This window comes from Hyla sarda, unplaced genomic scaffold (genome assembly GCF_029499605.1).
Source record: "Hyla sarda isolate aHylSar1 unplaced genomic scaffold, aHylSar1.hap1 scaffold_175, whole genome shotgun sequence".
Classification (NCBI taxonomy): Eukaryota; Metazoa; Chordata; class Amphibia; order Anura; family Hylidae; genus Hyla; species Hyla sarda.
In genome coordinates, this window is record NW_026608393.1 from 140779 (window position 1) to 156503 (window position 15725).

Here is a 15725-nt window from a genome sequence, read left to right on the forward strand (position 1 = left end):
ATTTGTGATGTCACCTAGAACCTTCACAGCAGCGACAGCTTTATGAGGAGCATCAGCACTGCTCTGCCTGAGCAGAACCATCACCGCCATAGGTTGTCAAATAACCCGGATTTAACCCACACAGGTAAGTCCAATGGGGTGCAGGCATGTCCTCTATGCTTACAGCTTCCGTGGGTGTTGGTTTGATACCGTTTGGGGACAGCCAAGGAGGCATCTGCAGGCAACAAAGGTAGGTGTGTGCTTGTGTGTGTGTTTCCTATGCAGATCCTAAGCCCAGTGTCACATGCAAGTAGGAGGAGTAAGAAGGGTTCCTGGCAAATCCGGGTTATGGATTGCATTTAAAAAGGCCCCGTGGGAGTGCAATGGGCCCCTGTCTTGCTGCTTAGCAATAATGGTATGGGTTTAGGTTCTGCTGTGTGTACTGGTGGTTGACTGCCCCCCAGCCCAGAGTGTGCATGGAAAATTGTCTGGCAGCCTCCCTGACAGCAAGCAGTGATAGTGCCCATGAAGGGGACCTTGTTGGGCCCGCCCCTTTCACGGTTATCGCTTCTCGGCCTTTTGGCTAAGATCAAGTGTAGTATCTGTTCTTATCAGTTTAATATCTGATACGTCCCCTATCTGGGGACCATATATTAAATGGATTTTTGAGAACGGGGGCCGATTTCGAAGCTTGCTTCCGTCGCCCTATGCATTGACCCGATATGGCAGTATCTTCGGGTACAGTGCACCACCCCCTTACAGGGTTAAAAAGAAAGATTCCTACTTTCATTGCTACCTGCTTGCTGGCTAGCCAGCTAGCCAGCCCTGTGGGCCTTGCTGCTGCTGCTGCAGCCAAAAAACAAAAGGTGGTGCTGCTGCTGCTTCTGCTGCTTCTGCTTCTGCTTGTGTCTGGCCCCTGTTGGAGCGTCCAGGCACAGGACTTCTGCTGCTGCTGACTAAATGGCCTCCTTAATTGGATCATTTGAGTAGCCAGCACACCTGTGCAGGTAGGGCATGACATGATAGGCAGCTGCCTTGATAGCGGGTGGGTGCTGAATGTTCCTAATTGACAAAATAAGATTAATGCTTATGAAGAAATATAAAATCTCATCCCTTCCCCAATATCGCGCCACACCCCTACCCCTTAATTCCCTGGTTGAACGTGATGGACATATGTCTTTTTTCGACCGTACTAACTATGTAACTATGTAACATAACATGGGGGGGGGGGGGGGTCTCCTGGCTGTTCACACAGGTGTGTCATTGCTGTACATTGACCATGCATTGCTTCTGTGGTATTGCAAAGGCAAAGACAAATGCTTCCAGCCATCCATTGCACTAATGGATTGGTCATCAGCTGGCTGTCTATGTCCCGCATCAATATAGACCAAAGTACAGAGGGTTAGGCTATGCTATTGTGCACCTACCTGATGCATCAGAAGGTGCGAGGCCCTTGCTAAATTCTGTGCACAGACTTTGAGATCTATGCTTTAGACTGTATCTAAACCTGCTCCAACATGGACTGACATTCTGGCCTACTTTCAGCCGATGCGACTTGTCTGTCGCTGAACAGTCGCTTTTTATGTATTCAGCACCTATGTATAATGTTGTAAAAATGCTCTAGAAGCTAAAGTCGCAGAAATGTCACACATATTTGGCCTGCAACTTTCTGTGCGACAAATTCAGACAGGAAAAATCAGTATAAATCCTTAGAAAATTATCCCCCAGTGTCTCCATCTGCTGGCGGTATTGAATAAGCATTGCTGCACTGATGGGGTATGCATTAGACGAAAAAAAGAAGAAAAAGAAGAATAATACGCCCAGAAAAGAGGCGAAAAGGAGAAAAACGTAAAAAAACGTGAAAAAAAAGTAAGAGGAAGAGAAGGGAAAAAAAGGTGGAAATGGGTTTAAAAGTGATTTCGGCGGAGAAATATATATATATATATATATATATATATATATATATATATATGCGCACACACACACATAGATATAAACGTATTCTCCGTTGAGATATTGCAGCCGCTGCTGTGTCCAGGCCCAGGAGCCTTAGCACTGTGCTGTGATGTCACTCAATACCACTGACATCACTAGGTGTAAACAACATCTCTCCTTTGCTGTGTATGTGACTATGGAGCTGTTTGGTGATGTCGTCTATTACGGCCTTCATAGAAGCAACAGGAGATTGTTGCATCCATCTTGAACCCTCAGAACTACAGTGCTATGATGTCACTCACTTCCACAGGCCTTGCAGAGTGTAAACAACAACAACCCAGCTTTGTTGTGTATGTAACCAAAGGGATTTGTGATGTCACCTAGAACCTTCACAGCAGCGACAGCTTTATGAGGAGCATCAGCACTGCTCTGCCTGAGCAGAACCATCACCGCCATAGGTTGTCAAATAACCCGGATTTAACCCACACAGGTAAGTCCAATGGGGTGCAGGCATGTCCTCTATGCTTACAGCTTCCCGTGGGTGTTGGTTTGATACCGTTTGGGGACAGCCAAGGAGGCATCTGCAGGCAACAAAGGTAGGTGTGTGCTTGTGTGTGTGTTTCCTATGCAGATCCTAAGCCCAGTGTCACATGCAAGTAGGAGGAGTAAGAAGGGTTCCTGGCAAATCCGGGTTATGGATTGCATTTGGTTATGGATTGCATTTAAAAAGGCCCCGTGGGAGTGCAATGGGCCCCTGTCTTGCTGCTTAGCAATAATGGTATGGGTTTAGGTTCTGCTGTGTGTACTGGTGGTTGACTGCCCCCCAGCCCAGAGTGTGCATGGAAAATTGTCTGGCAGCCTCCCTGACAGCAAGCAGTGATAGTGCCCATGAAGGGGACCTTGTTGGGCCCGCCCCTTTCACGGTTATCGCTTCTCGGCCTTTTGGCTAAGATCAAGTGTAGTATCTGTTCTTATCAGTTTAATATCTGATACGTCCCCTATCTGGGGACCATATATTAAATGGATTTTTGAGAACGGGGGCCGATTTCGAAGCTTGCTTCCGTCGCCCTATGCATTGACCCGATATGGCAGTATCTTCGGGTACAGTGCACCACCCCCTTACAGGGTTAAAAAGAAAGATTCCTACTTTCATTGCTACCTGCTTGCTGGCTAGCCAGCTAGCCAGCCCTGTGGGCCTTGCTGCTGCTGCAGCCAAAAAACAAAAGGTGGTGCTGCTGCTGCTTCTGCTGCTTCTGCTTCTGCTTGTGTCTGGCCCCTGTTGGAGCGTCCAGGCACAGGACTTCTGCTGCTGCTGACTAAATGGCCTCCTTAATTGGATCATTTGAGTAGCCAGCACACCTGTGCAGGTAGGGCATGACATGATAGGCAGCTGCCTTGATAGCGGGTGGGTGCTGAATGTTCCTAATTGACAAAATAAGATTAATGCTTATGAAGAAATATAAAATCTCATCCCTTCCCCAATATCGCGCCACACCCCTACCCCTTAATTCCCTGGTTGAACGTGATGGACATATGTCTTTTTTCGACCGTACTAACTATGTAACTATGTAACATAACATGGGGGGGCGGGGGGGGGGGGTCTCCTGGCTGTTCACACAGGTGTGTCATTGCTGTACATTGACCATGCATTGCTTCTGTGGTATTGCAAAGGCAAAGACAAATGCTTCCAGCCATCCATTGCACTAATGGATTGGTCATCAGCTGGCTGTCTATGTCCCGCATCAATATAGACCAAAGTACAGAGGGTTAGGCTATGCTATTGTGCACCTACCTGATGCATCAGAAGGTGCGAGGCCCTTGCTAAATTCTGTGCACAGACTTTGAGATCTATGCTTTAGACTGTATCTAAACCTGCTCCAACATGGACTGACATTCTGGCCTACTTTCAGCCGATGCGACTTGTCTGTCGCTGAACAGTCGCTTTTTATGTATTCAGCACCTATGTATAATGTTGTAAAAATGCTCTAGAAGCTAAAGTCGCAGAAATGTCACACATATTTGGCCTGCAACTTTCTGTGCGACAAATTCAGACAGGAAAAATCAGTATAAATCCTTAGAAAATTATCCCCCAGTGTCTCCATCTGCTGGCGGTATTGAATAAGCATTGCTGCACTGATGGGGTATGCATTAGACGAAAAAAAAGAAGAAAAAGAAGAATAATACGCCCAGAAAAGAGGCGAAAAGGAGAAAAACGTAAAAAAACGTGAAAAAAAAGTAAGAGGAAGAGAAGGGAAAAAAAGGTGGAAATGGGTTTAAAAGTGATTTCGGCGGAGAAATATATATATATATATATATATATATATATATATATATATATGCGCACACACACACATAGATATAAACGTATTCTCCGTTGAGATATTGCAGCCACTGCTGTGTCCAGGCCCAGGAGCCTTAGCACTGTGCTGTGATGTCACTCAATACCACTGACATCACTAGGTGTAAACAACATCTCTCCTTTGCTGTGTATGTGACTATGGAGCTGTTTGGTGATGTCGTCTATTACGGCCTTCATAGAAGCAACAGGAGATTGTTGCATCCATCTTGAACCCTCAGAACTACAGTGCTATGATGTCACTCACTTCCACAGGCCTTGCAGAGTGTAAACAACAACAACCCAGCTTTGTTGTGTATGTAACCAAAGGGATTTGTGATGTCACCTAGAACCTTCACAGCAGCGACAGCTTTATGAGGAGCATCAGCACTGCTCTGCCTGAGCAGAACCATCACCGCCATAGGTTGTCAAATAACCCGGATTTAACCCACACAGGTAAGTCCAATGGGGTGCAGGCATGTCCTCTATGCTTACAGCTTCCCGTGGGTGTTGGTTTGATACCGTTTGGGGACAGCCAAGGAGGCATCTGCAGGCAACAAAGGTAGGTGTGTGCTTGTGTGTGTGTTTCCTATGCAGATCCTAAGCCCAGTGTCACATGCAAGTAGGAGGAGTAAGAAGGGTTCCTGGCAAATCCGGGTTATGGATTGCATTTAAAAAGGCCCCGTGGGAGTGCAATGGGCCCCTGTCTTGCTGCTTAGCAATAATGGTATGGGTTTAGGTTCTGCTGTGTGTACTGGTGGTTGACTGCCCCCCAGCCCAGAGTGTGCATGGAAAATTGTCTGGCAGCCTCCCTGACAGCAAGCAGTGATAGTGCCCATGAAGGGGACCTTGTTGGGCCCGCCCCTTTCACGGTTATCGCTTCTCGGCCTTTTGGCTAAGATCTTTTATCTTGTCAAGGGGCTCTGAGTTCGTCGAACCTTCGGCCTTGAGGCATCGGCGGTTTTTTAGCCGTCTTAAGCCTCATGCTGCTATAGGAGGAGGACTTACAAAGAACGGGAAGGCGATCCCCCATGGCGACCCTTAGGTTTGCTGCGCATACTGAAACTCGGATTAAGAACACCTTCCGTATTGAAGTGGATGAGGAGAAAAAGGAGAAGATGACTTTGGAATTTTTTGTCAAGAGAATTATGCTGGATTTATTGCACATTCAGAGAGAAGATGTGTTTTGCCTAAAAGACCCAGGTAAAGGACTTTTCATTCTTACCTTGACTTCCGCATCTGCATGTGACCATATGTTTGAGAAAGTTCGGGAGCTTGCCAATGAGGAGGATATGAAAGGACTTGTTTTCATTGCTCTATATTCTAATGGCGATGTTCCACTGGTGGTTACTATGCACGATCCATACGTGGATATAAGAGACATTGTCTTATTTTTAAACCAATATTGTGCGGAAGTCAAATACTCTCATAAAATAATGAATGCAATGGACTTTTGGACTGGAAAGCATAAGTTTGCTGTTAAGTTCAGAGAAGATGTGAGAGGAATTGGAGGTCTGTGTCGCCCACCTGCAAATTTTTTAATTGGGCGTAAACGTGGCTATTTATTCTACCCTGGGATGCCGTATTATTGCAGGAAATGCCATGAATATGGTCATACACAAGAATCTTGCAAAGAGGAAGTGGTTATTTGCAAAAGATGTGGCCAAAAAGGCCACACCACTTTTGACTGTCAAAATGAGATTCTGTGTAATGTGTGTAAGCAGAAAGGACACGCTTTTAAGGATTGTCCTCAACGCTCCTGGGCCAATATTGTGGCTACGTCGGCTGGTCCCTCGATGAGGAAGAGCTCCATGGATGCTGTGCCTGTGCCTAAGACCCACACCCTGAAAGTGATGCCTGAGTCTTCTGCTACCGGAATTCCTGTGATACCTGCTGTGGCTCATGTCTCCAAAAGCATTGTGTCCCCGGGGAAGGTCGTGGGACCTGAGACAGAAGTGAGGGGTTCTCCTCTCATGGAAGTTGAGGGTCCTGGACCGCCCAGAAGGGATACAGAGGAGATGGATGTAGAAGAACGGCGAAAGAGGAAAAGCAGAGACCGGAAAGAGGAAAAGGGCCTTAACATCAAAAGGAGTGGTCGAGTTAGTGCGGACGAGGGGAACGTGGAGATTGTCTGCCAAAAGGTTATAACAGCATCCGACCCTGTTAATATTGAGGAATTTGTGTCACCACCTACAGATTGGGGTTCTTTGTCTGAGGATAATGAATGACCCAGGAGCTACCAAGTGTTAATATCTCCTCCTTCAATGTGAGGAGTTTGAAGAGCCCAGAGAGGAGGGCTGCTTTATTTTCTTTCTTGTCTTCTTTGCCTACAGACATTTTATTTTTACAGGAATGTGCCATTGATTATGATATCAATTATTCATCTTTGAGATCTGAATGGACTCTTGGCCCGTCTGTGTGGTCAGGGGATAATGAGAGGAAAGTGACTGGTGTTGGCATACTGTTCAAGAGCAGTGAGTATAAAGTTACCTCCTTCACAGACATTGTACCCGGTAGAGCCCTGCTCGTTCATATTATTTATAATGACATGAATATGAGACTTTTAAATGTATATGCCTCTCCAGATAAGGATGAAAGATCTGATTTATTAGAGAAAATTCAGTTTTATTTACCGGGTTCATCCCCGCTTATCATCGCTGGTGATTTTAATTGTATAATGGCAGGAGAGGAGCGGGCTGGAGGATCTGAACAAAGGAAAGATAAGACTGAAAAACAACTAAAGGATTTTATAGTTGATTTTAATTTAAAAGATTTGTGGAGAACCTCTTTCCCTAATGACCCTGGGTATACCTGGGGGAATAGCCTTTATATGTCAAGGATTGATTATATTTTTGCTTCTGGATTTGCATTTTATGGGAATATGCAATTGACTTCTACCTTTTTTTCAGATCATAAGATTTTATCTGCTACATGTAAGTTTGATGGGGTTTGCAGAGCCAAAGGAGTCTGGCGTCTGAATGTCTCTTTGCTTGAAGATGAAGAAATTAAATGTAATTTTATCTATCTTTTTAAAAAATTGCAGAACTCAAGGACTAATTTTAATTCTCTTTTAGCATGGTGGGAATTCTGCAAGGTAAAATTTAAAGAGTATTTTATTAAGATGGGTGTTAAAAAAACAAAAGAGAAATTGAAATGGTATAGAGATCTTAACACAAAACTACAAACCTATTATCAACTCAAAGAGCTGGGTGTATATGTAGACGATCTGATTTTAAGTGTTAAAAGTGATATTCAGAAGGCTATAACTAACAAAGGGAAAGAAATAATTTTTAACTCCAAAGTTGAATGTAAAGAGAAGGATGAAAAGTGTACAAGATTCTTTTTTAAAAAGGTAATGGAAACAAAAAAGTTAATAATTAACATTGAGGATGAAACTACTAATGTAGGAATATTATCCAAAGCTAAATCTTTTTATCAAGATCTATTTAATGAGAAGCCCATTGATATATCTGCTGCTAATTTTCTCCTAAGCACTTTAGATTGTGGTTTAAGTAAGGAGGACCAAGATGCACTTTGCACAGAAGTAAGATGCCAAGAATTAGAAATTGCTGCTAAAAGTTTATCCACAGGTAAAACACCAGGTTCTGATGGACTTCCTGTAGAGTTTTATAAAACCTTTTGGGAAATTTTTAAAGATGATTTGCTTAATATTTTTAAGGAGGCTTTTAATTCTGATGTTCTACCTTTATCTTGGAGGAGTGGTATAGTGTCTCTGATCCCCAAAAAGGGGGATAGGAACAGCTTAGAAAATTGGAGACCAATTACGCTTCTTAATGTTGATTATAAGATTATGTCAAAAATTTTTGTTAACAGAATGAAGCCGTTTTTGTACAAGGTCATCCATGTGGATCAGGTATGTGGTGTCCCAGGAAGGAGTGTAGCTGAACCTTTAAATGCTATTAGGGACGTCATATGGTATCAGCAAGAGCGGAATCAAAATCTAGCCATTCTATCTCTAGATTTTCATAAAGCGTTCGATAGAGTATCACATTGTTTTTTATGGATGGTTTTACAACGCATGGGTTTTCCTAACATATTTATTAAGCAAATTGCTCTCTTATATAAAGGTTCTTTTAGCAGGATTTTAATAAATGGTTTCCTTACAGATTTTATTAATTTATCATCAGGGGTAAAGCAAGGCTGCCCTCTGTCTCCTATACTGTTTATATGTGCAATAGAACCTCTGTTAAACTTAATAAGGAATGATAAAATAATAAAAGGAGTGCCAGTTCCTGGAGGTAATAGTGCCACCCTTAAAGTGTGTGGCTATATGGATGATATTAATGTTTTTTGTGAAAGTGCCTTCTCTTTACAAAGAGTTGTTGATGTTACTGATTTCTTTTGTAAAGCTTCTGCTTTTAAACTTAATTTATCTAAATGTGACTGTTTTTATATAGGTAAATGGGAAAACGTGCAAATACCAAACCTAAAATTACAGTCAGAAAAAATAAAAATCCTTGGAGTCATCTTTGATAAAAATAACAATGGTGAGGAAAGTTGGCTAATGGTAAAAGAAAAGGTAAAGAAAAAGGTAGACTTTTGGTCCCTTAGGAAATTATCCTTAGAAGGTAAAATTTTGGTGATTAAGGCTATGCTAATACCCATTATGCTCTATTTAAATATGATTTATCCTCCTAATGAACTTATGTCTAGGCAACTTCAGAGGATTCTCTTTGAGTTTCTATGGAGTTCTAAAGCAGAAAAATTAAAAAGAGATACTATGTATAAGTCACAAAAAAATGGAGGAAAACAGGTTCCCTGTATTAGAAAATTTTTATACTTAAGGTTTTTTAGTTGGTGTTTTAGGGGACTTTTTATGAAAAGTGTATGGTCCTGTTTTTTAAAGTACTCTGCGGGACATATTTTTAGAAAAAGAGAATGGGTGTTTTTATCATTATCTTCTCCTGAACTTTTAACTCCGCCTAAACATTATGCCATCTTAGAAAAAATTATACGTATGTATAACCTTAAAGACTTTGACTTGTTAACCTTGAGGGATGCTCGTAAGATAGAAGTACAGTTAAATTTGCAAGAAGAAATATGTATGGTCTCTAATTTTTCTTATAATAGGTGTGTACAAATATGGAAAAAGGTAAACGAGCCATATCTTTTTAATGAGCACAAGGATTTAGCATGGATGATTATCCATGAGTGTCTTCCGGTAAGATTTTTCCAATATAGAAGAGGTCTAAATGCTGTATGTGTCTGTCCCCGGGATAATTGCAATATAGATGAAACTGTTTTGCACCTTTTCTGGAATTGTTATTTTGCACAAAAGGTTTTTAGACTAATTGGTTCTTTATTGAAATTCCTAACAGGTCTAAAAGTTTTAAATCATGAAGTTGTTTTATATGGCAAAAGTGATGGAGTTACGAAAGAAAAAGAGAGAATTTTGTGGATTTTTATCAACTGTACAAAAAATGTATTATGGAAAGTTCGTAATATCCTTGTCTTCAAAAGAGATTTTATTTGTGAAAAAGAATGTTTGAAGATGATATACAGTGAAGTTTACTTGTACTATTTAATTGATAAAAAGAGATATGGGCAGAAAAAAGCATTAGCTATGTGGAATTTACATTTATGGAAAACAGTATTTGATGTATTGTAAACATTTTTTGTGATGTATTTAAGTTTTTGAGTTTTTTCAATAAAAATGTAAAAAAAAAAAAAAAAATCTGTTCTTATCAGTTTAATATCTGATACGTCCCCTATCTGGGGACCATATATTAAATGGATTTTTGAGAACGGGGGCCGATTTCGAAGCTTGCTTCCGTCGCCCTATGCATTGACCCGATATGGCAGTATCTTCGGGTACAGTGCACCACCCCCTTACAGGGTTAAAAAGAAAGATTCCTACTTTCATTGCTACCTGCTTGCTGGCTAGCCAGCTAGCCAGCCCTGTGGGCCTTGCTGCTGCTGCAGCCAAAAAACAAAAGGTGGTGCTGCTGCTGCTTCTGCTGCTTCTGCTTCTGCTTGTGTCTGGCCCCTGTTGGAGCGTCCAGGCACAGGACTTCTGCTGCTGCTGACTAAATGGCCTCCTTAATTGGATCATTTGAGTAGCCAGCACACCTGTGCAGGTAGGGCATGACATGATAGGCAGCTGCCTTGATAGCGGGTGGGTGCTGAATGTTCCTAATTGACAAAATAAGATTAATGCTTATGAAGAAATATAAAATCTCATCCCTTCCCCAATATCGCGCCACACCCCTACCCCTTAATTCCCTGGTTGAACGTGATGGACATATGTCTTTTTTCGACCGTACTAACTATGTAACTATGTAACATAACATGGGGGGGGGGGGGGGGTCTCCTGGCTGTTCACACAGGTGTGTCATTGCTGTACATTGACCATGCATTGCTTCTGTGGTATTGCAAAGGCAAAGACAAATGCTTCCAGCCATCCATTGCACTAATGGATTGGTCATCAGCTGGCTGTCTATGTCCCGCATCAATATAGACCAAAGTACAGAGGGTTAGGCTATGCTATTGTGCACCTACCTGATGCATCAGAAGGTGCGAGGCCCTTGCTAAATTCTGTGCACAGACTTTGAGATCTATGCTTTAGACTGTATCTAAACCTGCTCCAACATGGACTGACATTCTGGCCTACTTTCAGCCGATGCGACTTGTCTGTCGCTGAACAGTCGCTTTTTATGTATTCAGCACCTATGTATAATGTTGTAAAAATGCTCTAGAAGCTAAAGTCGCAGAAATGTCACACATATTTGGCCTGCAACTTTCTGTGCGACAAATTCAGACAGGAAAAATCAGTATAAATCCTTAGAAAATTATCCCTCAGTGTCTCCATCTGCTGGCGGTATTGAATAAGCATTGCTGCACTGATGGGGTATGCATTAGACGAAAAAAAAGAAGAAAAAGAAGAATAATACGCCCAGAAAAGAGGCGAAAAGGAGAAAAACGTAAAAAAACGTGAAAAAAAAGTAAGAGGAAGAGAAGGGAAAAAAAGGTGGAAATGGGTTTAAAAGTGATTTCGGCGGAGAAATATATATATATATATATATATATATATATATATATGCGCACACACACACATAGATATAAACGTATTCTCCGTTGAGATATTGCAGCCGCTGCTGTGTCCAGGCCCAGGAGCCTTAGCACTGTGCTGTGATGTCACTCAATACCACTGACATCACTAGGTGTAAACAACATCTCTCCTTTGCTGTGTATGTGACTATGGAGCTGTTTGGTGATGTCGTCTATTACGGCCTTCATAGAAGCAACAGGAGATTGTTGCATCCATCTTGAACCCTCAGAACTACAGTGCTATGATGTCACTCACTTCCACAGGCCTTGCAGAGTGTAAACAACAACAACCCAGCTTTGTTGTGTATGTAACCAAAGGGATTTGTGATGTCACCTAGAACCTTCACAGCAGCGACAGCTTTATGAGGAGCATCAGCACTGCTCTGCCTGAGCAGAACCATCACCGCCATAGGTTGTCAAATAACCCGGATTTAACCCACACAGGTAAGTCCAATGGGGTGCAGGCATGTCCTCTATGCTTACAGCTTCCCGTGGGTGTTGGTTTGATACCGTTTGGGGACAGCCAAGGAGGCATCTGCAGGCAACAAAGGTAGGTGTGTGCTTGTGTGTGTGTTTCCTATGCAGATCCTAAGCCCAGTGTCACATGCAAGTAGGAGGAGTAAGAAGGGTTCCTGGCAAATCCGGGTCATGGATTGCATTTAAAAAGGCCCCGTGGGAGTGCAATGGGCCCCTGTCTTGCTGCTTAGCAATAATGGTATGGGTTTAGGTTCTGCTGTGTGTACTGGTGGTTGACTGCCCCCCAGCCCAGAGTGTGCATGGAAAATTGTCTGGCAGCCTCCCTGACAGCAAGCAGTGATAGTGCCCATGAAGGGGACCTTGTTGGGCCCGCCCCTTTCACGGTTATCGCTTCTCGGCCTTTTGGCTAAGATCAAGTGTCTTGCCCTAAGGTATTCGGGTACCCCTCTCCTCGGCCTTGTGGGATCGCCCAGGTTTATTGCCTGGGCTTCACCCACCTGCTGCTATTGGGGAGAGGGCTTAGTCCCAGGATAACGGGAAGGTGATCATCGGAGGACGGGTCTGCCGAAGATGATGGCTAATGCGCCGAACGCTCCTAATACAGTACGGCTGTTTATCGAGGAGGAAAAGAGGAGTGCCTACGGGATTTTGCATGTCCAGCAGAAGGTCGTGGAAGGAGTGCTGAGGATGCCGCATGCTTCCATCTTCTGTGTCCAGGTCTTTCCCAGCCAAGGATTCTTTGACGTGACCTTCTACAACCTGGATGATCTCCGTACCTGTCTCTACCGGAGTAAGGAGAATGCTTCTCACCCTGACCTACAAGGGATCCGATTCATTTCCTGCGAGGCTCGGCCTAAGAAAGTTCCAGTGGTAGTGCATATGTACAACCCTTTTGTGCGGGATGAGGAGATCCAGACCTTTCTAAGAAGGTATTGTGTGTCTGTTTCTGGTGCGGAGAGGAAAAATAACATCCTGGGGACTTTCACAGGCATGAGACGTTTTTGGGTGGAGTTTAGGCCTGCCCCCGAGGGTGGTGCTGAAGGTTTTTGTCACCCCCCGCAGAACTTTGCGATAGGGAACAACAGGGGGTTTCTGCACTACCCGGGGATGCCAAGTTTTTGCCGGGACTGTTTTTGCTTTGGTCATACCAGAGAGAACTGTACAACCGGGCAGGTTTGCAGGAACTGCCACAAGCCTGATCACCGCACTGCAGACTGTCCCGAGAAACGCAAGTGTCATTTCTGTGGTTCTTCGGATCACCTGGCTAGGAGTTGCCCCACTTACCAGTCCGGGGCACCCCGATCATATGCAATGGCTCTTCGAGGTGGGACAGTTCCTGAGGACTCCAATGCTGCCAGGGCAGGCGATGCAGAGGTTAGCGTGCTGACCAGTGAAGCAGAGTCTGCCCCTGTTTTTCCTTCCATTTCTAGGTCTGTTCCGGATGCTTTGGTGGCAGAGGGGGAGAAGGCGGAGTCTGTTTCGGGGGCATCTGTTTCGGAGGCCTCTGATCCGCCAGAGGAGATGACTGTGGACAAAGAATCCTTGAAGAGAAAGATGCCGGTGGAAGAATCGGAGGATGACTGTCCGACTCCTCAGAGTCAAAGGATTGAGAACTTTCCTAGCCCGGGAAGGGAGGAGGCAGGTGGAGGGTCGTCATGTCAGATTGATTCTGACTCCTCTTTATCCTCCCTGGGCACAGGTTATTTGGAGGAATGTTCAGTCAAAAAATTGACAAAGACTCTTAAGTTTAAGGAAGGGGAGGCAAAAAATAAGGGTAGAGGTCGGGGAAAGGCTAGGCCTCCTTTTGATAATGCTTGATTTTGTATTTCCTTTTTTTCCTTCAAATGTTTGAATGAGTTTAACAATTGGTTCTCTAAATGTCCGCAGTATTAGATCTTTAGAAAGGAGATCCGCCATTTTTGATTTACTTTCTAGATATTCTTTTGATGTTCTAGGTCTCCAGGAGTGCTGCTTGGATGGGGAGCCAAATATCTCCTGGCCTTATGGGCAATCGGTATGGTCTGGTTCAATGGAACGTAATTCGGGGGTGGGGATTTTGTTCAAAAGTAATGAGTTTGTTGTTAAAAAAGTTGTCCATATTGTTCCGGGTAGGGTATTATTAGTGCATTTTATTTTCAGGGGTTTCACATATAAAGTAATTAATGTTTATGCTCCAACTGGGAGGAAGGAAAGAGGGGAGGTGTTTGAGAAATTATATTTCTTTTTGAGTGGGAGGGATGATGTGTTCCTTATAGGGGATTTCAATTGTATAATAACAGAGGGGGATAGGAGTAGTACTACGGTGGGTGGTGGGTCTGGTTTAGACAGTACTAGTAAGCAGCTTAAAGAGATTGTAAATTTATTTGGGTTAAAGGATTCCTTTGTTGCCCATAATGATGGTACTATCGGTTATACATATTTTTCTAACAATACAAGTTCGCGTATTGATTTCATTTTTGTCTCAAAACTAATGTCTGTTTCTAATTTCAGACGGAGGAGGTTACCGTTCACGGATCATGCCTGGATTGAGTGTGTGGTAAAAGGTGGTGGTCTAAGTGAGTATGGAAAGGGTGTTTGGAAGTTGAATGTGTCTTTATTGGATAATGAATGTGTATTACAAGAATATAGGGAGCGTTTTGATGGATGGGTGTTGAGGAAGGATGCATTTTATAGTGTGGTTGAGTGGTGGGAGTGGGTGAAGTTAGAGACTAAAAGGTTTTTTATTAAAAAAGGGTGTGAGAAAGGGAGGAAAGATAGAGAAGAGTATGAGAGATGGCAAAGAAGGTTAGAGTATTTGTATGAATTGAGGCGTTTGGGGATGAGTGTTGAGAAGGAGATTGAGGAAGCTCGTGGAAGTGTGAATGAGTGTCTGGAGAGGAATGGAAGGAAGATTATTGCACAGGCTAGGGTTGAAGTGAAAGAGAAGGATGAGAAATGTAGCAAATTTTTCTTTAAAAAGGCATTCAGTAAAAAAACTGAGATGATGAGTGTTTTTACGAATGATGGGGTAGAGGTCTTTGGTAAGGATGAGGTGTTAGAGGAAGTGTGGAAGTTTTATTCTGATTTATTCACGGAGAAGGAGCGGGACGTGACTCTAGAGGAGGAATGTTTGGGATATGTGGATAAGCGTTTGGATGAAATTGATGGGTTCTTTATGGAAGAGGATGTGAGGAAGAGTGAGGTGGAGGATGCTGTGAATGGGATGAAGAAAGGAAAGGTGGCAGGGAGTGATGGTTTGCCTGTGGAATTTTATCTTGTGTTTTGGGATATGTTAGGGGATTATGTATGGGAGGTGTGTAAGGAAGTACTTAGGAGAGGGAAGTTATCTAAAAGTATGAGTGAGAGTGTGACTGTGTTATTGTTTAAAAAAGGGGATAAGAGGGATCTTAAAAATTGGAGGCCTATAGCGCTCTTGAATTGTGATTACAAAATTATTGCTAAAGTTATTGCGAGTAGGTTAAAGGATGTGATTGATTGTATGGTAGGTGAGGAGCAAATGTGTACAGTGCCTGATCGTAGGATTTCTGAATGTCTGTTAGGTCTGAGGGATGTATTGTGGGACTGTAAAACTAGGAAGCAAGGTGTGGCTGTTGTTACGGTGGATTTTGAAAAAGCGTATGATAGGGTGGTGCATGATTTATTGTTTAGGGTTTTGAGGAGGATGAATGTGCCGGACAGAATGGTGAAGTGGATTGAATGTTTGTATAGGGACATTTATAGTAAGATTCAGGTCAATGGTTTTCTGAGTAGGGAAGTGAGTATAAAATCTGGAGTGCGGCAGGGGTGTCCCCTGTCGCCAATTCTTTTTATTTGTATGATTGAGCCTTTGTTGGGGATGATTAGGAGAGATAAGGTGATGCGGGGTATAGAAATACCTGGTAGTCATGGGAAGGATATGCGAGTGATTGGTTACATGGATGATGTTACTGTT

The 15725-nt window shown here is 43.2% G+C and overlaps 3 non-coding genes across 3 annotated transcripts; all 3 read left to right on the forward strand.

Annotated features, from left to right (window-relative positions):
* The first annotated feature begins 542 nt into the window (after positions 1-542).
* On the forward strand, positions 543-733 carry LOC130313218 (U2 spliceosomal RNA). The gene has a single exon (XR_008861212.1). It is a non-coding gene; the product is annotated as a U2 spliceosomal RNA (small nuclear RNA).
* A 2107-nt stretch (positions 734-2840) lies between these two features.
* On the forward strand, positions 2841-3031 carry LOC130313219 (U2 spliceosomal RNA). Its single transcript, XR_008861213.1, has one exon. It is a non-coding gene; the product is annotated as a U2 spliceosomal RNA (small nuclear RNA).
* Positions 3032-9905: 6874 nt separating this feature from the next.
* Positions 9906-10097, forward strand: LOC130313164 (U2 spliceosomal RNA). Its single transcript, XR_008861172.1, has one exon. It is a non-coding gene; the product is annotated as a U2 spliceosomal RNA (small nuclear RNA).
* The last annotated feature ends 5628 nt before the right edge of the window (positions 10098-15725 follow it).